This window comes from Mandrillus leucophaeus, unplaced genomic scaffold (genome assembly GCF_000951045.1).
Source record: "Mandrillus leucophaeus isolate KB7577 unplaced genomic scaffold, Mleu.le_1.0 Scaffold155, whole genome shotgun sequence".
NCBI lineage: Eukaryota > Metazoa > Chordata > Mammalia > Primates > Cercopithecidae > Mandrillus > Mandrillus leucophaeus.
The window spans coordinates 2522431-2528549 of record NW_012101532.1 but is presented as its reverse complement, the minus strand read 5'-3'; the positions used below and the strand labels follow the sequence as shown (position 1 = coordinate 2528549).

The 6119-nt window shown below is 44.8% G+C and overlaps 1 pseudogene across 1 annotated transcript in view; it reads left to right on the top strand.

Annotated features, from left to right (window-relative positions):
- Positions 1–242, top strand: part of LOC105536134 — a 2523-nt pseudogene extending 2281 nt beyond the window's left edge. Inside the window, exon 2 of the transcript XR_001005546.1 lies at positions 232–242. The product of XR_001005546.1 is annotated as a coiled-coil-helix-coiled-coil-helix domain-containing protein 2, mitochondrial pseudogene, transcript variant X2 (transcript). The remainder of the gene's footprint in view (positions 1–231) is intronic.
- Positions 243–6119: the final 5877 nt, after the last annotated feature.

Genomic DNA, 6119 nt, shown 5'->3' with positions numbered 1-6119 from the left:
GGGCGGCCACAAGATGAGATGAGCCAGTTTAGCAGTCTGGGTGGTGCCAGCTGCTTCATCAAATGCAGGGTCTGCAAAATATCTCAAGCACTGGTCTTAGGAGCAGTTTAGGGAGGGTCAGAATCTTGTAGCCTCCAGCTGCATGACTCCTAAACCGTAATTTCTAATCTTGTGGCTAATGTCAGTCCTCCAAAGGGAATCTGGTCACTTTTGTTTAACCTATAAACTAAGTTTCTCCCAAAGTTAGTTCAGCCTACGCCGGGGAATGAACAAGGACAGCTTGGAGGTTAGAAGCAAGATGGAGTCAGTGAAGTTGGATCTCTTTCACTGTCTCAATCATAACTTTGCAAAGGTGGTTTCAGTTGCTGGGAGGGCAAGGGCTTGTCCGTGATGCTGGGCTGGAGTAGGAGAGGTTGGGGATGGGAACCAGACTCCCCCATGCAATACAGTTCGGTTCAATTCGTCAAATGGTTTTTGGGCACCCACTGTGCGCCAAGCCCCATGCTAAGCTCTGACACTCATGGCAAAGTGCTTCCCCTCATGGCCTCGCCCTGCCCATTCTACTTGCCTTCTGTGAAGGCCCCAGCCCCTCTCTTTCCTCTGTGGGTCTTTCTCTGGTCCTGCGGTCCTGGATTGGACCCTATCCCCCATAGACCTCTTCCTCTCTTAGCTGCAGGACTTGGTACAAAGTAGTTGCTCAGTAAAAGTTCTCAGACTTGAATTAAATGGAATGCACTAGGATCTGGTAGGTGTTCACCTAGGAGACAAAGGCCGGGGTACTGGAAGAAAAGCTATTACCACAATCTATGGGAAAAGTAATGAAACATGCTGTTATCTCAGTAGACGGGGACAAGGCATTTGATAAAATTCAGTAGTGATTGTCCCCAAGTCTAACTCTTATTTATTGTACAAACAAATCATAGCGATAATAAGAGAAATAAAGACCGCCTGCAATTCTACCTCCCAAATGCGGAAGCTGTCCTCGTTTTATTCTATCTTTCTTTCCTGTTCTCGTTCACGGCATAGTTTTTACATTATTATATCATTTTGCTTTCTGCCTGAAAGAATCAGGAGTTTTTTTTTTTTTTTCCGGATTGATCCATAATCTTCATAATTATAGCCCCTAATGGCTATGATTCTCCACGTGGTGGTTGTATTATAACGGACGTAAATTTTTCTTATTGTTGGCAGTATGGGTTGTTCCCGTGTCTTCCTTTTGATGATCAAAATAATAAAATTGCCTTTTATAGTCAGTTACAACACAGTTGTGTACATACCTTTTGTTCAAGCTTTCCTGAAGCTTGCAAGGTGAATGTACTTCACTATTACAGGGGATTACAGCGTGGAAATGAAGACACCATAAGGTGACAAGGGAAGGATCGGGAGACAACCAGAATTGGAGTCCATTCTTTTTTTGAAATGAAACTCTTTTCTCTTGTCAGAGGCATTCGAACCAGAGTGACTCCATCTTGAATAGGGGCTGGGTGAACTAAGGCTGAGACCTGTTGGGCTGCATTCCCAGGAGGTGAGGCATTCTTAGTCGCAGGATGAGATAAGAGGTCAGCACAAGATACAGGTCACAAAGACCTTGTTGATAAAACAGGATGCGGTAAAGAAGGCAGCCTAAAGCCACCAAAACCATGGCGATGAGAGTGACCTCTGGTTGGCTCATTATATGCTAATTACTGATACAGGAGCTAGAAAGAAATTGTTTAGGCAGATAGTGAGGGTAAGAGAGTCTTCAGTAAGGTTACCTTTTAATAAAAACCAGCTCCCAAATCATTTCTTTTCTAACAGAAAGCAGCCTGAAAAATCAAGCTGCAGACATAGAAAAGCAAGCTAAAAGCTTGCACAGGTAAATGCGACAGCTGTGCCAATAGACAAGCGATACCTGGAAGCCAGGTGTATTCAACATGGAAGTTCCCTCTTCCCTTTTCTTTGTCGCCACGTGTGCAGTAGAAAAGCAGGCAGCATGGTGACGGCCAGGTGGCGACTCCATTTGCATAATAAAAGATTAGGGTGGGGCCGGGCACCGTGGCTCACGCCTGTAATCCCAGCACTTTGGGAGGCTGAGGCAGGCGGATCACCTGAGGTCAGGAGTTCGAGACCAGCCTGGCCAACATGGTGAAACCCTGTCTTTACTAAAAATATAAAAATTAGTGAGGAGGTAGTGGCCCACGCCTGCAATTCCAGCTACTAGGGAGGCTGAGGCAAGAGAATCACTTGAGCTTGGGAGGCAGAGGTTGTGGTTAACTGAGATTGTGCCACTGTACTCCAGTCTGGGCGACAGAGTGAGACCCTGTCGAAAAGAAAAGAGAAGAGAAGAGAAGAGAAGAGAAAAAAAAAGAAAAGAAAAGAAAAGAAGAAAAGAAAAGATTAGGGTGGGATGGCCAGCTTCTTTGTACGCTATGCAAATGGCACACCTGGTCCAATCCATCTCTTGGACCCTATGTAAATCAGACACCACCTCCTCAAGCTTGTCTATAAAAACCCTGTGCATTTCACCATGATACCAGGAGACCCACTTAACTGCCCCTCTCTCTCTGCAGGAGAAAGAGCTTCACTCTTTCTGTTGCCTATTTAACCTCCACTCCTTTTTTTTTTTTTTTTTTTTTTTGAGGCAGAGTCTCGCTCTGTCACCCAGGCTGGAGTGCAGTGGCACGATCTTGGCTCACTGCAAGCTCTGCCGCCCAGGTTCACGCCATTCTCCTGCCTCAGCCTCCCGAGTAGCTGGGACTACAGGCACCCGCCACCACGCCTGGATAATTTTTTGTATTTTTAGTAGAGATGGGGTTTCACCGTGTTAACCAGGATGGTCTCGATCTCCTGACCTTGTGATCCGCCCGCCGCATCCTCCCAAAGTGCTGGGATTACAGGCGTGAGCCACCGTGCCCGGCCTAAACCTCCACTCTTAACCTCACTCCTTATGTGTGTCTGTGTCCTCAATTTCCCCAGATGTGGGGCAACAAACCTCTGGTATTACCCCAGACAAATGACGCTGCTTCATTATAATGCATTAGCATACTACTCCCGCCAGTGCCATGACAGTTTACAAAAGTCATCCTATATGGTCTAGAAAGGGGGAGGGAACTCTCAGTTCCCATAATTGCTCACCTCTTTCCTGGAAAACTCATGAACAGTCCACCTCTTGTTTAGCATATAATCAAGAAGTAACTAAGTATTATCAGTCAGGCATCCCAAGCTGTTGTTCTGCCTATGGAGTTGCCAATATTTATTCTTTTACTTTCTTAATAAACTTGCTTTCACATTACTGTATGGATTCACCCTGAATTCTTTCTTGTGTGAGGTCTGAGAACCCTCTCCTGGGCTCTGGATGGGGACCCCTTTCTGGTAACACTCTTTCCACTATACTATATTCCTTTCCAGATTTTACAAATAAAACTACAGTAGGCTGGGCACGGTGGCTCACGCCTGTAATCCCAGCACTTTGGGAGGCCAAGGTGGGTGGACCACCTGAGGTCAGGAGTTTGAGACCAGTCTGGCCAACATGGTGAAACCACTGCCTCTACTAAAAACACAAAAATTAAGCCAGGTGTGGTGGCTTACACTTGTAATCCCAGCACTTTGGGAGGCTGAGGCGGGCAGATCGCTTGAGGTCAGAAGTTCCAGACCAGCCTGGCCAACATGGTGAAACCTCTTCTCTAGTAAAAATACAAAAATTGACTCTTGCCTGTAGTCCTAGCTACTCAGGAGGCTGAAGCAGGAGAATCTGTTGAACCTGGGAGGCAGAGGTTGCAGTGAGCTGAGATCGCGTCATTGCACTCCAGTCTGGGTGACAGAGTGAGACTGTCTCAAAAAAAAAGGAAACCAAAAAAGCTGAAGCTAATTTTTTTTTTTTTTGAGACGGAGTTTCGCTCTTGTTACCTAAGCTGGAGTGCAATGGCATGATCTCAGCTCACTGCAACCTCTGCCTCCCGGGTTCAAGTGATTCTTCTGCCTCAGTTTCCCGAGTAGCTGGGATTACAGGTGTGTGCTACCACACCTGGCTACTTTTTTTTTTTTTTTTAAATTTTCAGTAGAAACGGGATTTCACCATGTTGACCAGGCTGGTCTCGAACTCCTGACCTTGTGATCCATCTGCCTCAGCCTCCCAAGGGGCTGGGATTACAGGCGTGCGCCCGGCCTGAGCTAAGATTTTAAAATAACTTTCTTTTCTCTTTAGAATCATTTCCTTCCATCAAGTTCCTAGGTGTGGGACTGTGGGGTCAAAGAGTCCGAGCATTGTTGAGTCTCTTGATGCGCATTGGCAAAATGCTTTGCAAAGGGCTTGTTTCCAGCAGTCCCCATGTACGCTGTTTCAGTGAGATTCTTTATTTCTTTCCTACTGCAACTCACTAACAAGGAACATTACAAGGAGAAGGTTTCCAAGCTCATTTACAATGGATAAATGATTTCTTATTGTACTTTTAAATTTGCATTTCTTTGATTACTGCGAGGTTGAACCATTTAAAAATAAGCATTCCCTTTTGTGTGAATTGTGTTACTTCTTTTGAGGAACACTCCTCCTGCATTCTTTGGCTCCCCTCCCCGCCCCAGACATATATTAGACTTTCTGAAGACTTGGAAATTAACACTTTGTGGGTCAAATATTTAAAGCAATTATTTACTCCAGTAATTTCCTTTTCATTTTAATTGTACTATTTTCAGGACTTTTATGTGTTTTCAAATGAAGATCTTCTCATTTGTGATTGCTTCAAAGCTTGGAAAGTAATAATACCATCAAAGACGTGATAATTACCCAATTTTATTTTTTCCTTCTATTATATGATATATTTGTATTGAGCTCTTTCATCAACGTGGAAAAAAAAAAAGACAGTATTTATGGTTGTCACACACACATGGAATGTGAGAGGGGAGGGTGTTTGTGAAAAGACCACACATTAGATTGGGCACGATGGCTCATACCTGTGATCCTAGCACTTTGGGAGGCCGAGGAAGGAGGATTGCTGAAAGCCAGGAGTTGGAGACCAGCTTGGGCAACATAGTGAGGCCTCATCTCCATAAAAAATACAAAAATTAGCTGGACATGGTGGTATGTGCCTGTAGTCCCAGCTACTCAGGAGGCTGCAGCAGGAGGATTGCTTGAGTTTAGGAGTTCAAGGCTGCAGTGAGTTACGATTGCGCCACTGCACTCCAGCCCAGGAAACAGAGTGGGTCCATGTCTCTAAACACACACACACACACACACACACACACACACACACACACACCCCTTAGAAACTGAATGAATGGAGGGAAATGCCATGTTTTTGGTTGGGAAAATGCAGATGAAGAATTGTAATATTTCTGGCTGGGTGTAGCGGCTCACGCCTGTAATCCCAGCACTTTGGGAGGTCAAGGTGAGTGGATCACTTGAGGTCAGGAGTTTGAGACCAGCCTGGCCAACATGGCAAAACCCTGTCTCTACTAAAAATACAAAAATTAGCCTGGGGTGGTGGCAGGCGCATGTAATTCCAGCTACTCAAGAGACTGAGGCAGAAGAATTGCTCGAACCTGGGAGGTGGAGGCTGCAGTGAGCCGAGATCACGCTACTGCACTCCAGCCTGGGCGACAGAGTAAGACTCTGGCTCAAAAAAAAAAAAAAAAAAAAAAAAAAAAAAAGAAAAGAAAAGTACCCCCAATGCATTCACCACTGTGCCTAACCAGGCCAAAGCCCTGGCAGGTGGTTTTAATTTCTGATGTTTTTTAGGAGCAGATGGAGCTGACAGGTTCATGAAACTTGTGTTATTCTAAAAACTGACACTGGTGGACAAAGCCGGCAGTTGCCAGGGGGACTTAATTTTACATAACTTTATTCTCTTTTCCCCCAATTTTTTTATTGTGATAAAATACACATAACATAAAATTTACTATCTTAACCATTTTAAATGTACACTGCAGTGGTATTAAATGCATTCATAATGTTGTGCAAACATCCCCACCATCTGTCTCCAGAATGCTTTCCATCTCGTAAAATTGAAACTCTGTCTGCATCAAACACTTAACTCCTCATTCCTCCCTTCCCTCAATCCCTGGCAACCACCCTTCTGCTTTCTGTCTGTATGAATTTGACTCCTCTAACTACCTCATCTTAATGGAATTATGCAGTCTTTGTCTTT